This window comes from Monodelphis domestica, chromosome 3 (genome assembly GCF_027887165.1).
Source record: "Monodelphis domestica isolate mMonDom1 chromosome 3, mMonDom1.pri, whole genome shotgun sequence".
Lineage (NCBI taxonomy): Eukaryota > Metazoa > Chordata > Mammalia > Didelphimorphia > Didelphidae > Monodelphis > Monodelphis domestica.
In genome coordinates, this window is record NC_077229.1 from 129104070 (window position 1) to 129125865 (window position 21796).

Genomic DNA, 21796 nt, shown 5'->3' on the forward strand with positions numbered 1-21796 from the left:
GGCCAGATTTGAACCTAGGACCTCCTGTCTATAGGCCTGGCTCTCAATCTACTGAGCTAACAGACGGAAGAAACCAATAAGAAGGTTCAACGGCTGAAAGGGCGACACAGCAAAGCAATGTGGAGTGCTTAGGGCGTGTTGGAGCACAAAAGACAACACGGCCATCCAATGCAGCTGAGGAAGTCTCCAGATGTAATGACTTTTCGTGCCACTGGACCCAGGCTTCCAACGCTGAGAGAGTGGGACTGTCTCTGTGCATCAACTTTTCCACTTAAATCTTCATGCATAAGTGTCTTTGTGCACAAAAACACACAAAGACAATCGTCATCCTTGGTTACCGAGAGACTGCTACTACTACCCAGCTGCCCCCTACAGGGTAACTCTTAATGATCCACTGCACCCATGTTTACCACATAACTATAACATGTTTACCACATAACATAACCTCAGTCTATGACCATTAACAGGATCACTTTTAGTGCTCCTTTTCATCCTGGGCCTTATTATATATTCCACTTTGATTCTTCCCACTCCTTATGATTGGATTTAATTCTATACATCTAACAATATATCAATGATGATGAGATGATGTCTGAGAAGGAACATGCCAAGGACATAACACCTCCAATAGTCCAGAAAGGACTACAATACAGAATAATCTTATTCATCCTATCAGAAGTGTTCTTTTTCATTTATTTCTACTGAACATTCTACCATTTAAACATAACATCAACCCCTAAACTAGGGGCATACTGATCTCCAAAAGGAATCCAACCACTCAATCCCTCCAAAGCACCTTTACTAATTTGTCAGGATGGGTTGCAAAGGAAAAGATGGAACATTGAAAGAAGAGGTGATTGAGAGCCAGAGACCATTGGTAACAGAGGATCATGGGAAAAGAAGATTAACCTGGGGGAGCTCTGAAAGGAACTCAGGGCTTTTGGTGTGGAGATATGAAGGTGAGCAGAAGCAACTCATCTTACCAGAGATTTGCCAAGAGCCTGACCAAAGATTTCCAAGTGTACAACTCCAGGATTTCTTCTGAAGAGTATTTCACCATTATAGTACTTTAGACAACTTCTAACTAGAGAGTCAAATCCCCTCAGACTGGTGAGGGTCTAGACCTCTTGGCCAGAGAGGGCCAGAGCCTCCATTTGCCTATTGTACTTGCCTTGTTTATTCCTTGGCTCTACTTTTTTAGGTACTAAATTAGGAGTGGGAGATAGAGGGAAGGGGAGGTGAAATTCTGGATTTAGCTTTGTAGCTGCCAGAACCAAGGACCTCTAGGGTTAGGAATCAGAGACCCCGTTTCCCTCATTCCAGCTCTCTATCTTTCCTTATATTCATTGCCCATTAAATCATTTTACTCTTAGTCAGATATTTTCAAGTGGTTTCTTCAAGGAGCTAGGAGAAAGCAGTTCCTTGAGGCTACAGATCAGCCATGACCAAGACCCCTCCACCACTGAGTTAGAAGATTCAAGGGAGGCTTATCCCTCTGGCCTTCTCATGCAAGGGCATTTGGAGGTATCCCTTACATCATCTGATAGGGGAGACTTTCCTTCTTCCCATTACCCTCTCATACCAGGGGAACCCCAATTTCCTGAGTAGTACCCTTTGCTAGCACAGTCCAGGGAGAGAGCGAGAGAGAGAGAGAGAGAGAGAGAGAGAGAGAGAGAGAGAGAGAGAGAGAATAGGAGCCACTTTGTTTAGGTTTCTACCATTCAACACCTCATCTCTTCTTCAACTAGCTCCTTTAGACCTTCAAAAACCTTCTTCTAAGTTGTATCAGTGTCTGTTTCATAAATAATCATTACAGAGGAAGACATGAAGGAGATCGAAAAGAAGGAAGAAGAGACCCAAAATACAAAAGAATCGTGCAAGCTGACATGGACAGCTAAAACTTTGATCTATGCACATACAAGTATGAACAGAAGGATGTTACGTAAGGTGTTGCGATAACACAAAACAGAATTAACTTCATACTTTAGGGAAATTGCATGCATCACAGCAGATAACAGCAAGATTGAAGCTGAGATCTTCAGTCAACTCTTAGACAAAAGGACATTTTGTCATCTGAGCTCTCTATATCACTCAGAGGTGAGTATATGCATCCATCACAACATAAATAGAACACATACATAACATAGACTGATTTATAAGGACTTTGTGTAGATAAATGGGTGTACACATTGGCAAACTGCAAATATGTATATATGTAAATATTGAGTCCTATAAGGTCTTAGTAAAACAAAAAGATCAGCAGATTTTATTATTTTACTAACACCAAAGAAAGGGCCATGTATAAATTGTGTGTATGTATGTAAATGTTGTACAATGTATAAATACATGTACCATAGTTAGAAGAGTAACTATAGAGTTAGGGATAAGATATTATAATATAATAAGATAATATAATGCAACATGCCCATTATATAAGCACATCTCAGCATAACAGAAGATAATAAAAAGTCCTTAGTATACAGCTAAAAAGTTAATTGAAACTATCAATAATTTTAGTAAAGTAGCAATATATAAAATAAGCCCAAGTAAATCATCAGCATTTCTATATAACACTAAGAAAGACCTGCAATAAGTCAAAAGATACACCCCATTTAAAATAACTGTAGGGGGCAGCTGGGTAGCTCAGTGGATTGAAAATCAGGCCTAGAGAGGGGAGGTTCTATGTTCAAATCTGGCCTCAGACACTTCCCACCTGTGTGACCCTGGGCAAATCACTTAGCCCCCATTGCCTAGCCCTTACCACTCTTCTGCCTTGGAACCAATACAGTGTAAGGGTGTTTTAAAAATAAATAAATAAATAAAAAAAAATAAAGTAATTATAGACAGAATAAAGTACCCAGGAATATAACTGCCAAAACAAACCCAGAAACTACATGATCATAATTATAAAACACTTTTTATGGAAATAAAGTCAGTATAGAGAAACATTTGTTCATGAGTCAGCAGAGTCAATATAATTAAAATGAGAATCCTCCCTAAATTAATCTACTACTTCAATGCCATCCCAATTAAATAATGCCCCCAAATATTTTATTTATATAGAAAAAAATAATAACATTCATTTGGAAGAACAAAATGTCAGGAATATCAAAGGAATTCATGAAAAGAATGCAAAAGAAGGAGATCTAGCAGGACCAGATGTTAAACTATCTTATAAAGTAGTAATTAAAAAACTGTCTCATACTGGTTGAAAAATAGAAAGGTAGATCAGTGGGACAGAACAGACATGCAACCAACAATAATGAAATATGATAGCAACCTTGTATTTGACAAAAGTATAAATTCAAATTTTTGAAGTAAAAATTTACTATTTGGTTATGGGGGGGGCTTCCCACCTCCATTTCTCTACGTAGGACTGTGGGTATCTTGCAGTTTGGTAAAATGGGTGGTCTTGCTGATAAGAAGATGGAAGCCTGAGCTTATGTAATAGGAGGAGATTGAAAAATCAACAGAAGATTTATGGAGTTACAGGAAGACCAAGCCAACTGCTAATCCTATTCTTATGAGTGAAGATGAAAATATCTTTTTATTGGTGACTACGAAAAATTCTCCCAGAAGGAAAAAAAAATCGGATTTTGATTATCATCTAATATTGCTAGTGTATATAGTAATCTCCTGGCTCTTTTTACTTCACTTGGCATCCATTCATACCTTTGCCACATGGTATCAGACCTGATTTACCAAACATTTATTTATTTACCATGGATTGCCCCAATTTAACTTCAGAAGCGATGGAAAGTTTTTATAAACAGCTTTTTCCAAAGAAAGAGATTACAAGCATTTCTGAGATTATCCATTTCATAAGATTAAAATATCAATTCAAAACTTATAAAACCATGCAGTGCTTTCTGAGTAGTTTTGACCTTTTCCTTGCTGATCAAAAGATTACAAAACCTTTATTTTCACACTTGGGAAAGCTCTTTGTTTGCAGAAAGAAACTACCTTTAGCAGTAAACCTCTCTCACTGGAGTTTGCCACAACCCATCAATAGGTTTTACCAGGGAACCATACTAATTATCACTAATCAAAGCGGTTTCAATTCATAGGTGAAGAATGGGAAGTGGCCTTGGGTCATCTACTCCAAGCCCTTCATTTCACAGATGAGGAATTTGAGGTGTAGAAAATACTCAGACACATATTATACAACATGTGTTGTTCACATTGGAATGCCTGTAGATCACCTACTGGAAAATATTGTTGCTACTAGAGACATGCTTTCAGGAAAGTTGCCAGAGATGTGGGATAGTAGTGGGAGCCATCAGGTCATGAAGCCTTGACAGAGTCATGTGTGTTAGCAGGGGTCACCACAGAGTGGTCCTTGGCAAGATGTGATTGTTCACCCCATCCCCCTTTACATGACCTCTTTCATCAATGCCCTTTTCCTATGAATTGATATGATTATTATTCCTCTAGTCTCAAAAGAAATAATGCAAGAACAAAACACATGTAACCTAATTCCCCAAAACATCACCAAAAGACCAGACCTTTAAACCCAATCCCCAAAAAACTATCATGGGTTAACTTTTACTTAGGTACGTACTTCCCAGCGAAACTTCAGCTACAGGCCAAGCCCAAAACTTTCCTACTCACAGAAACCTATTCTCATGAAGCCAGCACACAAATCAATCATAGAGGCTCATACAATATGTACAGGTACACTACAAGTACATCAAGCTTCAATATACCCTAATAACTTGATTTCACAAATCAGTAACTCAGAAACTCCCTAGTAAAAACCCTGAAAAATTATCAGTCTAAATCTGAATTGTGTTCCCAGTACCCCTCAACCTCAATGATACGATTGTTGAATTGTTTTTTAAGAATTGTTGATTAATTATACCATTTTATTAAAAGCAATAAGTAATTTTCCTTGATTATTTGTAAACTCAAAACTCCTCACAGGGTAATGAGAAAATTAAGCCACCTGTGATGAAATCATTTATCTTGTATGGTGTCTGTAATTACAATATAAGAATATAGAATGTTAATCAAGTGATTTGTTAAAAGTTAATGTATCACTTTTCCAATTATCTTTCTTTGAACATGTGAATTAGGTAATGTATTTGAGTACTAAGAAAAAAATAAAAACCAGGCAAGGGGATGGCAGAGCACCTATCAGAAGCAAAGCAGTTCCAGGGCCATAATGATTAAGCTGTCTTCCCTTTGTTATTTTTTTGACTGATTGTTTGCCACCTGTTGGGAACCCCTGGAGTCGGGAGTGAGGCTGGACCCTGCCTGTGGCAGGATAATGTAAAATTTTCTATAGCTGAAAACTGGAAATTCTCTTTTCATTCCAATTTTTCCTTCATCTGACTCCTATTTTGATTCTCCTTGCAAAAGTGAGAATAAAAAAGAAGGCAAAAAAATGACTTCCTAGTCTGCCCAAATTGCAGTGAGGCCTGAAAGTGAGTGTGGTTTGGCTGGTCATAAACCTGGGGCGGCAAAGGATGATATTCCATAGGTAATTCCTATTCCAGGAACATCTCCTTATAAGATTAAAAAATTAATATCCAAATATTCTAAGTATTATATTTTATAAAGTTTATTAATAATAACTTGAAGTAAAGGGAAGTGAAGTAAAGCCTTAGTAAAGAAAGAAATTTCCAGAGACCACACTCATGGGAGAGGAGAGTGCAGTCACCAGAGAAGAGAAAGCAGAGTTCTGCCCATCTAACTTACAAAACATGAGAATGCAGTGTGGTGGAGAGAGGAAAGGAATTCTGGGAAATACTAAAGGAATTCTGGGGAACATAGTCCTGAGGTACAATATTCTAACTACAAATTCCCCCATGATCCTTTGGCAAACCAGTCTCCCCAAAGTGATCATGGAAACATAACCAACTTATAAATTTAACTAGAAGTATATACAATATTACAGTTTTTAAAGGGAAATGTATAATTGAAAATCTGTTACCCTAAAAAAGAACCACATTTCCCAAGAGCTTACTGACTTCCTGCATTATGTACTTCCTGTATATAGGAGATATTAGGTGGGAACATGGAAGATATCATCTTTTCTTTTACTTCTGGTCCCAAGCTTGGTGGTGGTAAGGCAGGTGTTTGAACTGGCTGATGAGCCATGGGCACGTGGTTTTTATTTTGTACCCTCTTTATTCCTTGCTTTCTAATGATCATTAATAAACCTCTTAAAATATAATAATTTTGTTAATAAGATTTAATTTTATCTTTTACAGTAATCACAATAATTTGGGTATAAAAGGAAAATAAAAGATAAAAAACAAAACAAAACCAATGATGGCTCTATTGACCAAAAGCCAATTTGAGGTCAGTCTCCTTTGGCATAAGAGTATACATTGAAAATAAATGCATTCAACCCCCCATAGTTCAAATTCACCATATTTCAAAGTTCACTCTGTATCTTTTAGTGCAGTTAGCATCTCTGCAGGCATCTTCATGGTGCCTTCTCTGAAAAGTTTGCCTTCTGGATTCTGAGGGTAGTCTCTTGTTCCAAATCAGGCTCAAATTAAAATCAAAGTTCAAAACAAAAACATAGTCTTCCCCCCTGAGGAGGATAACACATCATCCCCTTTGGAGGATAAAGGAATGCATATAGGAATCAAACAGGGATACATGGTTGAGTCATAAGGCATATGAATTAATTATCAAAAGTTATCAAAGAATCAAAGTAATTAAAAAATAAATTCTGAATAAGATATAGAACATCAAAAACATGAAAAAATTCTAGGAAAAGGAAAAAATTCACAACAGGTTCTTGTAGCAATCCTTGTCCCATAAGCTTGCAATGACAATTACTCACTAGTCCAATTTATCAACCTGGACTACAGTAAGTTGCCACATCATCATAGAAAATAGAAAAAGAGAATAGATCTCAAAACAAATGGAAAATAGCATTTCCTGGTTTGATCATTTTCTTTACTTTCTGGGATAATGGAGTCAGAACAATTGATGTTATATACTTGATACAGAGTGTGATACAAGGAAAACCTGCATTTAGCACAGGTTAAATAGCTCCAACCTCAAATCTCACACATGATCAAGTCCTTGAGCTCTTTGTGCAGAATATCATCAATCCCCTTAAGATTGCTTTGGTCTCTTTTATCTTTTGTGCTCAATTTTGTACTTTTCAGGTTAACTTCCAAGGTACTTTGTGTTCTGTTTCTCCTTGAATTAGATATATTCATTGAGCAAAAGTCTTATAATATTTAAATAACTAGTGGCAGGTTGCCATAGTCCAAAACTTTTTGGGTACACATTTATATGGTAGGCAAAAAAACAAACAAACGTTTTAGGTTATTCAATTGAAAACATCAAGACAATTAAAAATCTTTTAATACTGGTGACATGTGTTTCAAATATCATATCATGACAGTGCTGTGCCCCTAAACTCCTCAATGTGGAATGGATACCTGTATATTCCAGACATGGGAGAGAGCCTGTGAAAAGATATTGAGGTAGGGAATGTATAGGGAACTTATAGTCCAGTTTGACAAGAATTGTGAATAAGAAGGAGGTTGGAGGCTCAGATGGGAGGCAGCTTCTGGAGAGGCCAGGATACAAGTGAGGGGCAGCTAGGTAGTGCAGTGAAGTGAGTGTTGGGCCTGGAGTCAGAAGGACCCAAATTCACATCTGGCCTCAGATGCTCACTAGCTGTGTTACCCTCAATAAGTCACTTAGAACTGTTTGCCTCAGATGCCTCATTTAGAAAATGATCTGGAGAAGAAGATGCCAAACCATTCTAGTATCTTTGTGAAGAAAATCCCAAATAAGTCAACTGAAATGACTGAGCAACAGGATACCTTTGGGTGTTGCCTACCAAGTATTGCTTATTGAATCCAGAGGAGCTGATAATAAAAGAGAAGTTGTTGAGAGAAAGTTGGGTCCTAGTAAGAAGTTTGTCAGATGCTCATACTTAGCTGGTGAGAGGATAATAATCCAGGGAAAAGGAAATGAGAAAGATTAGTCAGATATGTGGGATAGGAGGCAGGAGAGAGCAATGCAATAGACTCTAAGGAAGGAGAATATCTGAGGAGCAAATTGGTTAATAAAGTAAGAAGCTTCATATTGTCTCTTTATCTGTAAAATGTGCTGGAGAAGGAATGGAAAAACACTTTAACACCTTTGCCAAGAAAATCCCAGAAAGGGTCATAAAAAGTCTGAGGTGATTGAAAAGGCACAACAACAAAATGGCACATTGTCATTGCTTAATAAATGTTTATTGATCTGTATATATGAGTGATTGATATTAATAGTGTAGTGACTAAAATAGTGGAAGACATAAATTGTGGCAGGTAATAGAGTTGGAGCCTTAAATTGTTAATATTGACCGCAGAAAATATGGTTTCAAGATAGTGTCTTGTTTTAAATAAAATATAAGGTGGTTGCCAGGGAAATATTTCCAATTATGAAATATACCCAAGTCAACTGGGTTTTATAGAGATTTTAATTCATACAATGAGGAATTAAAGAAAGTGAGAGAGAATAAGAGAGGAATAAGTAGGAAGGGCCTTAGCCAACATGGCCTAGACCTGAGTCTTAATAGAGCGATCAGTCAGTCTTTAATCACTCACCACAAGATCTGTCCCAAGCAAGAATATAGACACTAGTTCAGCCAGCCATCCTTCTCCAGAGAGAGATTCTTCTGACTGTCTGAGACTCAGTTTTTCCTCTCCTTATAAAGGGAACTTTCTCCTGTGTCACCTCCCCTAAGTTCTCACATCTACCAATCACAGTAGACGTTTTCCAAAGGACAGACCATTCTTAATTTACACCTAAGAAGGCTTAAATTTTTGATTAAGTAGTAAGTTTCTCACCTCTTTGCTCCTTGTAAATTCACAAGTTGCCTGACCTTTATAGGTACTTAGCACCCTTTTGTATTAGTTCTAAAAATAGACCCAGCTTAAGAACTTTTGTCTTACTATAAGTATGTGTTTAAGTATCTTTCATTGTTCAGCAAGGAGTTTCTTCCCCTAAAGCAGGCTTAAGTAGGGGTGGAGTAGAGGTCTCACATTCCTGATCTAAGTTCCTTCATTGTTTAAAGTGGGGAAAGGTCTTAACCAAATCTTATGAAGTAGGGTCTGAGAATTTTTAAGTTTCACAATAGTATATATATTCTTAAACTTATGATTTAGGATTAATTCCTTTTTTCTCTCCTTTTTTCCTTTCTCACAGCAAGTTGAGAGTTATAGGAGAATTGTTCAAAGATTCTTTCTCAAGTGAGATGGAAGCACATTTAGGGTGCAGAGGTATAGTTGTTGCAATGTCATAGAGGTAGAGGATGAACTGGAAATAGTCCACAGGACTAAGAAGAGTTTAAATTCATGTAAGCAATTGCAGAATTACCTCCACGGACAAAATTATGCTTAAAAAGTAATGTGGTTTAATACTATCTCAATACTACCTAAAGAGGTTATATAGTGTGGTCTAGTATTACCTACAGATTATTACATTATTACATTAGAGACCTTGGTTTGAATCCTGCCTCAAATACTAGCTTTATAAACTTAGGCAAGTTTTTTATTTCTCAGATTCACATTCAATATCTCTATAATGGGGAAAGAAAAGAAAAATAATTTTTTTAGTTACAACTTCTCTTTCTCCCTCTTTCCCTTCTCACCTCCCTGAAATGGTAAGAAATCTGACGTAGATTTTGCATTGGCAATCCTTTAAAACATTTTCCCATTTTAGTTATTTTGTGGAAGAGAACTCAAAGAAGACAAAAACCTGGCAAAAATGAAGAAAGAAAGTGAAAAACAGCACATTTCAGGCTGCATTCAGACTCCATCAGTTCTTTCTTACAGGTGGATAGCATTTTTCTGCATTAGTCCTTTGGGATTATCTTAGATCATTATATTTCTGAGAACAGCTAAGTCAACCACATTTGATCCTTGTACAATGGTGCCATTCCCATGTATAATGTTCTCTGGTTTTGGTAACTTCACTTTCATCAGTTCATGTAAGTTTTTCTAAGTTTTTCTGAAATCATCCTGATCACTTCTTATATAGCACAGCAGTATTCTATTACAATTATATACCACAGCTTTTCCCAGTTGATGGACATCTCCTCAATTTCCATTTCTTTGCTCTAAAATGGAAATAATAAAAACATATCTCATAGAGTTGTTTTTGGAAAAAGTAATAAATGATCAAGTTTTCTCAGTCCTTCAGTCTTTGTGTGGAGGAGGAAAACAATTTCAGTGATAGAGAACTCCCAAATCAATTTGATCACAACCTGAGTCAGACTTTCTCTTGAATTCAGCTTTAAACTTATGTCACATTGGTTATCTTGCGAGAATTAGCTCTTGCACAAAATTAATTGTATGGACCTAATTGGATTTGTGTACATTTGTATATCATAATCAATCTAGGAACAGGATTTTTCTCTTTAAAATGACCCAAGGCATGATAGCAGAAAGATAGAATGTAGTAGTGGTGGAGAGGACAAGACTGGAGTTAAGGGAATAAGGCAAAGAGACAAAAATCTTAGGTTCTTTCTCCTAACTCCTTTCATTAGAAAATCTCAAAGAGTGGTCCGGTAACCCTTAGAAGTCCCCAAGAACCTTTTAGAGGGTCCATGGAGTCAAAACTCCATGTTGTCCAAAGACAACAGAGAGACTCCTCATGGAAGCTCTCTTTGCAGATGACTGTGCTCTCATGGCCCACCAAGAAAATCATCTCCAAACCATTGTGGACAGGTTCTCTACTGCAACAAAACTGTTTGGCCTGACTATCAGCCTCAGCAAAACAGAGGTGCTGTTCCAACCTGCACCAGGGAGGCCAACTAACCAGCCGTGCATTACAATCGATGACACGCAACTTTCTAACGTCAACACTTTCAAGTACCTGGGCAGCACCATTGCCAATGACGGGTCCCTAGACCACGAGATTAATGCCAGGATCCAAAAGGCCAGCCAGGCACTCGGGCGGCTGCTCTCCAAAGTCCTCCAACACAGCGGTGTAAGCACTGCGACGAAGCTCCAAGTGTATAACGCAGTGGTCCTCAGCTCGCTCCTGTATGGTTGTGAGACATGGACACTGTACTGGAGGCACATGAAGCAGTTGGAGCAATTCCATCAACGCTCCCTCCGGTCAATCATGAGGATCCTATGGCAGGACCGAATCACCAACCAGGAAGTCCTCGACAGAGCCAACTCCACCAGCATCGAAGTCCTGGTCCTCAACACCCAGCTACGATGGTCTGGACACGTCATCCGCATGGACCCACAGCGAATACCAAGACAGGTATTCTATGGCGAACTGTCAGCTGGACTCAGGAAACAAGGCCGACCAAAGAAAAGATTCAAGGATCAGCTAAAGTCCAACTTGAAGTGGGCTGGCATGACACCAAAGGAACTAGAACTTGCTGCCTCTGACAGAAGCAGCTGGCGAACCCACATTCACCATGCCGCCACCACCTTTGAAGATGAGCGACGTCGACGTCTTGCCGCTGCGCGTGAACGCCGACACCAGGCCACAACCGCACCTCCCGTAACAACTGGCGTCCCAGGCCCCATGTGCCACAAACTGTGCGCCTCAGCCTTTGGACTCCAGAGCCACATGAGGGTACATCAATAGATGATAATGCACAAAGACAATAGTCATTCTCGATCACCGAGAGACTACCACTATGACGATGGAGTCAAAACTATTTTCAATATAATATTAAGACATTTTCATTTAGGATTCAGGAAACACCAATAGATATAACCCACACAAACAATGCTCTTTTGGGAGTACTCAATAATTTTATGAATTTAAAGGGGTCTTGAGATTAAAAAGTTTAAATACCACTGCCTAACACAGATCTCATCTTTTTAAAAATCATTAGTTCCCTTTGCCTTCTAGAGGCATGGAAAATCTCTAAGTATTAGAAATATTCTAGGGAAGAAAGCAATCCAGGAAATTCAGAGAATTCCCTATGGAAAATGTTGGAATATGTAATATTTTTCAAGCTTAATTTCATAAATGCTGCAAATCTACTATGGAACTAGAGAATTGAGATTAGCCTGAGAAGTGTCAGATTTGGATTCTGGCTTAGAGTTAACACTCTTAGAAACTACAATATTATGATCTTTACTGAGAATCATCATATGATAGGAAAATTGATTCATAATATAAAATTGGACACATTAAACAGTTGCATTCACTCTTTGGACAGGGTTCTTTGTGTTCTATGTTCCTCACAGAAAAGCTAGCACTAGTTCCTGATAAGAGCAGACCAAATTAATGACAAGGATCTCAATAAGTCAGAGGGCACAATTTTATTCCCAATTCCAGATGCCACATTAATTCTGGGTTCCTTGGGCAACTGTTCCTTGGGCAAATAGGATCAATATTGCATATCTTTAGAATCTTGTCTTCCTCTATTTTACAACCTTGTTTTTCTGGTCTTTTTCATCCTGGTTTTCCAATTCTTGCCTAGTTAAATTCTTTTTCTATATCCACCACCCTTGTGGTTCTTCCTTTTTAGACCAATGTATACATTTACAGCATGGGATCTTGGTTTGGGAGAGAGATAGCAGCAAAACTGTTGACCAAAGTGCACTTTGGCCTTGGTAGGGAATGTCTATCTTATGATCAACCCACTATTGTAATCTGGTTCCAGTTATAACATTGGGTCCCTTCTATGGCATGAGAAATATATTCCTAAATTATAGCAGCTATTCTTGCCATTTTAAGAAAGACATTGTTCTTTTGCAGAAGTGATACAATGTTCATGACAAGTCCCATGTCCCCAGATTCCTGCCATACCTCCGTGTCATCCATAAGACTTTTCATGGGGCTATGATTGTAATGAAAATTAAAAAGACAAATTTGGAATTAATTAAGGGATTATGTGTCCCATGCCAGAAGTCTGTCCCTTGGACACAAGCTATAATGTCATCGTTTCTCCTCTGCTACCTATGTTTATATTACTGGTACTTCTTGTCATTATCTCCTAATACCTAGGAGAACTCCATTTTGTGGGTGAAATCATACCTCCTCCTTCTGGCCAATACTTCTCAATGTATTCTGTCTCTGGTCCATTGCTTTGAGCATCCTTTATCTATTAGCCTTTACTCAGAACTTGGAAAGTCGGTTGGGTTAATCTATTTTCTCCTTCCCACTTAAATTCTTCCATCCCATTGATAATTCAACAATAGTACATTTATTCCAGATAGTTTGGGCTTTCCCTTCCAAAATGACCCTTTGGCATGCCAACTATTACTGGAACTTGTTTTGCCCAAATCATTGTGATGGAAATATTTTTTTAAATTCTAGGATACTTCATATATGAATTGTGAGGAAATGAATCTACCCAACAATCTAAGATGTTCATTCTAAACTGACTGCTTAAAACACAGTGGCTACTAGAATAGAAAGAGGAAAGTTGGTATCTATTAGCTTTCTATTAGAATTAATATAAAAATAAATAACATGTGTAATGTATTATTATTATTATTTAATGTAAGGTCTACATGGGAACAGGGATGATGGAGGGAGAGAGGGAAAGAGAGTGAGAGGGTGAATAATGTTATTGTCCTCTCTTCCTTTTTTGGGGAAGGTAGCAAAGTCCTGTCTCCTTGAAAGTGGGAGTGTGTCTCCTCAGGGAATGTTCCTGGGAGATGGAGGGCAAGAACTGGAGGGGAAAGCCTTGGTAGGATGACAGAATGCCCCCCTTGAGGTGCAGGCTATTCCTGAGAGGCAAGATTGTTGTGGGGTGGGCTAGCCTCCCACAGGGGATAGGGTCTTGGAGGTGGGATGACGCTGGTGAAATGATGGATGGGACACAGCTTTTGCATTGAACCTGCAGCACAGGTTTCACAAATAAACTGCTCCACCGTGGCTGAGGCCTGGATTTATTTTATACCCTCATGATTACACATCTACATGGCATACAGTTTCATTCTCAACATACACATTTCCATGGAACCTAAAAACAGACAGGAAGCCTAGGGAAGATAGTGAATGAAACATTGTTGCTAAGGGCAGGATCAGTGGGTAGGATCAATATGACCCAGATATAGGTTAGGGAATTCAGAGCACAGATTTGCCAGAAGTTTTTATGCCTTGAAAAGAGGGTCCTATCTAAGTGGGTATATAAGAATCCTTGGGTTTAATTTTGTAAGTGGGCTCTCCTGGTAATATGCTAGGGGGACAAATTGGGACATCTGTATTAACCTGCAAGCATGTTGCTCTCATCTATTTTCCCAGGGGCTAAGTAAGAATAATAATCATGGCAATTCCAATAATAAGGGGATGTTAATAATGAAAGTTACTTTGGGGGGTTTCAGTGGATGTTTCCATCCTTCCTGGGGGCTGTTTTGCAGTCCCTGGTTTCCACATGGATCATGTCAAACAATGTGGTGTTTGATGGCTCCCAGCACAAGATGAATTATTTTGCCTATGGTTTCCTCTTGGACACCAACTGCCAATTCCCCCTCAGGGCCTTGGACTACTGCATAGTCCAGAAGAGATGGTTGTTCCTTGGTCTGGTAGTTTGGATCACTGGGATCCTGGCTAACCCCCCTTTTTGTGAAGAGATGTGACTCTCCCTACATCTTTAGTCCCCTTTCCTAGTATCAGAAACTAGCCAGACCTAGCTCTAAAGTGGTAGATAATTTATTTGGGTTCAAGCAGGGAAGTTGTGGTAAAGTTATCAGACAGGGAAAAGGGGTGAATAGGAAGCTCTATTGACTCATCCCCTCTGCAGACTGCACCCCCACCCCCATGGTCTTGGGTTCAAAGTTTTTCAGGCTTGATCCCTCTTTTTGTCATCTCCTGAATGGTCTCTACTCCTAAGCTAACTAGCTTTGAATACAAGAGTTCAGGAACAGGTCAGGGAGAGAGATGGAGAATGAGATCTTTGAAAAAGTTCTCAGTGGATGACTTTCTTCAAGTTCCAGTCCACAATATCCACTGATGGCTCTGACTACTGTGGTTGAGGGCTGAGTAAGAGGTATCTAGGGGTTCAAAGGCAAATAATGGGTCTCCAGAAAGACACATGCTTCTTCCTAGCCTAGGAAACCTGCCTCTTCTCTCCAGCTTCTAGCTGGAAGTGAAGTGAAGTCCCCAGTTGGAGTTCTCCAAGCTTCTGGTTCCCTACTGGAACTTCCAGTTTTTCTTCTTGCACTTCCCCCACTCTCTCTGCAGTTGATCTCTGTCAGAGTCTACTCTATTCAAATTAGATTAACTCTCCTTTTCCCTTACAATTATTAGGCTTTATGCCTAAGAAGAGCTTTTTACACATCCAACACTTCATTCTTGGAGGTCACAATTTAAAAGTCCCTACTGGAGTCAGAGAGGTGGCTCAGTGGATTGAGAGTGAGAGCCAGGATTGAGAGCCAGGAGGTCCTAGGTTCAAATCTGGTCTCAGACACCTCCTAGTTGTGTGACCCTTGGGCAAGTCACTTAACCCTCATTTCCTAGCCCTTACCACTCTTCTGCCATAGAATTAATATATAGTATTGATTCTAAGGTGGAAGGTAAGTGTTTTGGGGGGTGGGACATACAAGACAGAGAGAAACATAGTGCTAAGAGCAATAAGGGTAAGCAACTTGTTTAACCCCTGGTTCATTGTCTGGGTGACAAAAACTCACAAGACAAAAAGAGAGATTTGAAAGGTACAATGAGAAACAATCCAATTGGAACAGAGAGGCAGTTGTTGACAGTGATCATCTCCAAGGTGAGTTGGGGATGTTCAAGAAGAAAAAACTGAAAGTTCCAGGAGAGAATCAGAAGGTGAGAAGTGCCAGTTGGGAGCCAGTGGGAAGAAGCAGATCTCTTGGGCTGAAAAGAAGCTGTCTCTCTGGAGATCAACTATCTGTTCCTGAACCCCTGGATACATATCACTCAACTCAAAAAAAAACTGTAATCAAAAGCCATCAGTGGATATTATGGACTGAGCATTTGAAGAAAACCATCCACAGAGATCCTTTTCAAGCATCTCCCTCTCTATCTCTCTCCCTTTCTGTTCCTGAACTTCTGTATTCATAGGTAGTTAGGTTACGAGTAGGGATCAACTGGCAGCAGATAAGAAGAGATATCAAGGCCAAAAAAGCCTTGAACCCCTAAACTTTGGAGGGCCAATTTGCCAGAGGGGACAATTGTAGGGCCTCCTGTACCCCCATTTTCGCTACTTGATATCCCTTACCACTCCTTCCCTGTTTGAACCCAATAAATTTATCTGTTACTCTAGAATTAGGTCTGCTTCAGTTCCTAGAAATAATACAGGGGACTGAGGATTTGGGGAGGTCATACCTCTCCCCAAAAGGGGGATAACCTCTGGATCCCAGTGATCTAGACTGACAAATGCAAGGGATAAACATCTCTCCTTGGTAGTGGTGTAGCCCCAGGATCCTGAAGGGAACTGGCAGTTGGTGTCCCCGAGGAACCCAGAGGGAGAAGAATTCATCATTCCCCTCAGGAATAGGCTGGACCTCAAGGGGGCATTGTGTTATCTTGCTAAGGCTTCCCCCTCTAGTTCTTGTCCTTCATTTCCCAGATCCATTCTCTGAGGAGATATACTCCCTCTTTCAAGGAGATGGGACTTGGCTACCTTCCCCCAGAAAGGAAGAGAGGAGAAGAACACTGTTCACCCTCTTACCCCATTCCCTCTCTCCCTCTCTCCCTCCATCCTCCCTGTTCCCTTTTAGATCCTACATTACACAGCTTGCACATGGTAAGTTCTTAATAAATATTTGTTAACTGATTGAGTCTTTCTAACTCTAGGCCAAGTGCTCTACCTGCTGTGCCAACTAAAATTTAATCTTTCATTTAGATCACTTTCCCTAACCTTCAGTCTACATCTTCAGCTTGAATCGAGGTGGTGTGATGAATAGAGTTCTGGTCTTGGAGTCAGGAAAATCTGAGTTTAAATCTAGCCTCACTCACTTACTAGTTGTGTAACTCTGGACAAGTCACTGCCTGCCTCAGTTTTCCCTTCTAAAAATGAAGATAACAATAACACCTGAATTGTAGGGTTATTGTGAGGACAAAATGAGATAATATTTGTAAAATGTGCTTTGAAAACTTAAAGTGATATCTAAACCATAGTTATTGTTATTACTATTTTCATTATTTTTACTTGTCTGAAGAATTTTTAGAGCGTTTTGTTCTTTTATTTCAGGACTCTTCCCAAACCTAGTGAATTTTCCCCAAATTCTATGGCTAGTGGATTACAATTTTCTTAGGAACCTGTGTTATACTTCAGAAGTAAGGATCGGCCATGAGCAGGTAAATGGCTATGCACAATGCTAAGCACATATTTATTCACTCTTGGAAGAGTTGGTCATATTAAAAAAGTAGCAAATAATAAAGCACCTAAATCTGAACCCTGCCTTTTGAGTGACCATGGAGCACAGCAGGAGTACCATGTCTAGAATCGTGGATAGCAGGCCTTTCTGGATGCAGTCTAAATTATGCCCACTTCTAGACTGCCACATCATCAAGAGTGAGTCTTTCAAAGAACTAACCTTATAGGGAAATCTGTTCTTATTTTGCTTTTCTAGACTCCTGAAGAATCTAACCCACTACTTGGAAAACAAGTATAGCATTGAGGAAATGCTATTGAATCCAAGGAGCCAGAGCATTTGCTAAATCCTTTCTCTGTACCAAGTCATTTGGTTTGGACTGGGGTCATACCTGGAAAGGAACCTGATTCTAATTAGGGAGGATAAGCTCTTCTTTCTCGTGTCCTCTTTAACTTAAATCTTCAGCTCAGCTACTCATGGAAAAATTGTCTGAGATTTGTTCTGTGGCTTATGTATAGGTCTGTACTAAGGAAAATTTGAAGTATTCATTGTACAATAATATAAATCAGGTACAGGACAAGTAATTAATTACTATGTAGAAAATGTAATAGACGATCGTTCTGAGGGGTATATATTTGATTGATACTAGATGACTAATGGATCAAGTTTTGCCTACCCTCCTCCCTCTTCAGAAGCCTTTCAGCTTCCCCTCCCCCCTTTCTTCAGTCTCCTTCAAATCACTCAGTGTGAACTATGAGATTTCAGAGAAAATACTCCTTTCTCTTCTTTTCTCAAGTAAGGGTTTATTTGAGGAAGACAGGACAAGGGTAGAGGATGAGGCAAGAGGGGTGGGATATCCCTATTCTCTATAGAGATTGGAGGATATTGAGGGAAATGGCAATTCTGTCACAAGTGTGAACTAGTCAGTCAGAGAGAGAGCTAGAAGGATCACTGTCTTTCTTCTTCTTCTTCTTCTTCTTCTTCTTCTTCTTCTTCTTCTTCTTCTTCTTCTTCTTCTTCTTCTTCTTCTTCTTCTTCTTCTTCTTCTTCTTCTTCTTCTTCTTCTTCTTCTTCTTCTTCTTCTTCTTCTTCTTCTTCTTCTTCTTCTTCTTCTTCTTCTTCTTCTTCTTCTTCTTCTTCTTCTTCTTCTTCTTCTTCTTCTTCTTCTTCTTCTTCTTCTTCTTCTTCTTCTCCTCTAATTGGTGGAGGAGAGGGAGAGAGTTAACTGGATATTTTAATATAACAAAAAAGGGGAAATGTATCTTAGTCATTGAATCTTGCATAATGAAACTTTCTTTGGGGAGAGACATAAAGGTTTAATTATCTTATACCAACATGAAAGAAAATCTAATAGAAAAAGACAATTACAGGCAGAGGGGAGGAGAAAAAGACAGAAGGAGAGAGACAGAAAGAGAAAGAAACTATTTAATGGCTGGCATATACACATACATATATGCATTTCTAGGAAAGTAAAAACTTCCCTGACATATGTGTCTCCATATTTGACCAAGCAATAGAGAACCAGTGGCCAATTGTTCTGAGAGAAAAGATATCTGGAGAGAAAACCACGGATCTAAATCATTTCAGATAAGGAGACTGTGGCTATATGAGAAGTGAGGCCTTTTCCCATTTTTCTACCTGAGGTAGATTGGAAAGTAAAGTCATTCCTAAGGGGTCCATAATTAAGGAATGGGGAAGACAAAGTCCTGTCTGAATGGAGGACTTCAGGGAGTGTGTGAGAAAGATTCTCAAATGAGAAGGAAATGACTAGTTCTTACCAGTATGTGAAATGCATGTGTATTAAGTTAGGATGCCAGTAAGTCATTTGACTATAGTGTCCCATGGAAATTTGGAGTCCTGACTTCTAGAAGGAGGTGGCAAAAGTCTCTCTGTGACAGGTGATGTGTGGGGAGATCAGGACTCAGACCTGGACTGAAGTTAAGGCTGGCCAATCAGAGATGCAGATGGTGGAGTAACTTTGGTAAAACTATTTTAACAGATGGATTAAACCACATTGTGGGAAACCAAGAGGACTCAAAATTGTTGGCAAGTCATGAGGATATCTTATCTTCTCCATGCATATGGAGGCTTCCCCAGTGGAATAGGAATGATAATTATTTATTCCAATGGCCACCAAAGTGGGTAAAACAGGCTCTTAGAAGAGGACTTACAGTTTTGTCAGAAAGTGGGAGTGTGTCTCCTCAGAGAATGTTTCTGGGTGATGGAAGACAAGAACTAGAGGGGAAAGCCTTGGTAGGATGACAGAATACCCCCCTTGAGGTGCAGGCTATTCCTGAGAGGCAAGATAGCTGAGGCATGGGCCAGCCTTCCACAGGGAATAGGGTCTTGGAGGTGGGATGTTGTTGGTGAAATGATGGATGGGACACAGCTTTTTCATTCAATCTGCAGCACAGGTTTCACAGATAAACTTCTCTACCTTGGGCTGAGGCTTGCCTTTATTTTTATACCCCCATGATCACACATCTACATGGCACACAGTTTCATTCTCAACATACATGTTTTCCATGGAACCTAACAACAGATAGGAAGCCTAGGGCAGATAGTCAATGAAACATTGTTGCTAAGGGCAGGATTAGTGTATAGAATTAACATGACCCAGATATAGGTTAGGGAATTCAGAGCACAGATTTGCCAGAAGTTTTTATGCCTTGAAAAGAGGGTCCTATCTAAGTGGGTATATAAGAATCCTTAGGTTTACTTTTGTAAGTGGCCTCTCCTGGTAATATCCTGGGGGGGGGCAGAGTGGGACATCTGTATTAACCTGCAAGCATATTGCTCTCATCTATTTTTTCTTGGGCTAGGGAAGAATAATAATCATGGCAATTCCAATAATAAGGGGATGTTAATAATGAAAATTAATTTGGGGGGGGGTTTAGTGGGTATTTCCATCCTTCCTAGGGGCTGCTTTGCAGTCCCTGGTTTCCACACGGACTATGTCAAACAATATTGTCCTTTGATGGCTCCCAGCATTAGATGACTTCATTTGCCTCTGGTTTCCTCATGGACACCAGCTGCCAATTCCCCCCTCAGGACTTTGGGCTACTGCATAGCCCAGAAGAGATGTTGCTCTTTGGGTGTGGTAGTTTGGATGACTGGGATCCTGGGCTAACCCTCCTTTTTGTGGAGGAGGTATGACTCTCCCTAAATCTTTAGTCCCCCTTTCTAGTATCAGAAAGTAGCCAGACCTAACTCTAAAGATTAAAGATAATTTATTTGGGTTCAAGCAGGGAAGTTGTGGTAAAGTTTATCAGACAGGGAAAAGGGTTGAATAGGAAGCTCTATTGACTCATCCCCTCTGCAGACTGCACCTCCGCCCCCATGGTCTTGGGTTCAAGGTTTTTCAGGCTTGATCCCTCTTTTTGTCAGCCTCTGAGTGGTCCCTACTCCTAAGCTAACTAACTTTGAATACAAGAGTCCAGGAACAGGTCAAGGAGAGAGATGGAGAATGAGATCTTTGAAAAAGGGTTTAGTGGATGGACTTTCTTCAAGTTCCAGTCCACAATATCCACTGATGGCTCTGACTACTGTTGTTGAGAGCTGAGTAAGAGGTATCTAGGGGTTCAAAGGGAAATAATGGCTCTCCAGAGAGACACAAGCTTTTTCCTAGCCTAGGAGACCTGCTTCTTCTTTCAAGCTCTTAGCTGGAAGTGAAGTGAAGTCCCAAGTTGGAGTTTCTCCAAGCTTCTGGTTCCCTACTGGAACTTTAAGTTTTTTCTTCTTGCACCTCCCCCACTCTCTCTGCAGTTGATCTCTGTCAGAGTCTACTCTCTATTCAAATTAGATTAACTCTCCTTTTCCCCTACAATTATTAGGCTTTATGTCTAAAGGAGAGCTTTTTACACATCCAACACTTCATTCTTGGAGGCCACAATTTAAAAGTTTCTACTGGGGTCAGAGAGGTCGCTCAGTGGATTGAGAGCCCAGATTGAGAGCCAGGAGGTCCTAGGTTCAAATCTGGTCTCAGACACCTCCTAGTTGTGTGACCCTTGGGCAAGTCACTTAAGCCCCATTTCCTAGCCCTTACTACTTTTCTGCCTTAGAACCAATATTTAGTATTGATTCTAAGGTGGAAGGTAAGTGTTTTGGGGGGTGGGACATACAAGATAGAGAGAAACATAGTGCTAAGAGCAATAAGGGTAAGTAACTTGTTTAACCCCTGGTTCATTGTCTGGGTGACAAAAAACTCACAAGACAAAAAGGGGAGATTTGAAAGGTACAATGAGAAACAATCCAATTGGAACAGAGAGGCAGTTGTTGACAGTGATCATCTCCAAGGTGAGTTGGGGATGTTCAAGAAGAAAAAAACTGAAAGTTCCAGGAGAGAATCAGAAGGTGAGAAGTGCCAGTTGGGAGCCAGTGGGAAGAAGCAGATCTCTTGGGCTGAAAAGAAGCTGTCTCCTCTGGAGATCAACTATCTGTTCCTGAAACCCCTGGATACATATCACTCAACTAAAAAAAAAAACTGTAATCAAAAGCCATCAGTGGATATTATGGACTGAGCATTTGAAGAAAACCATCCACAGAGATCCTTTTCAAGCATCTCC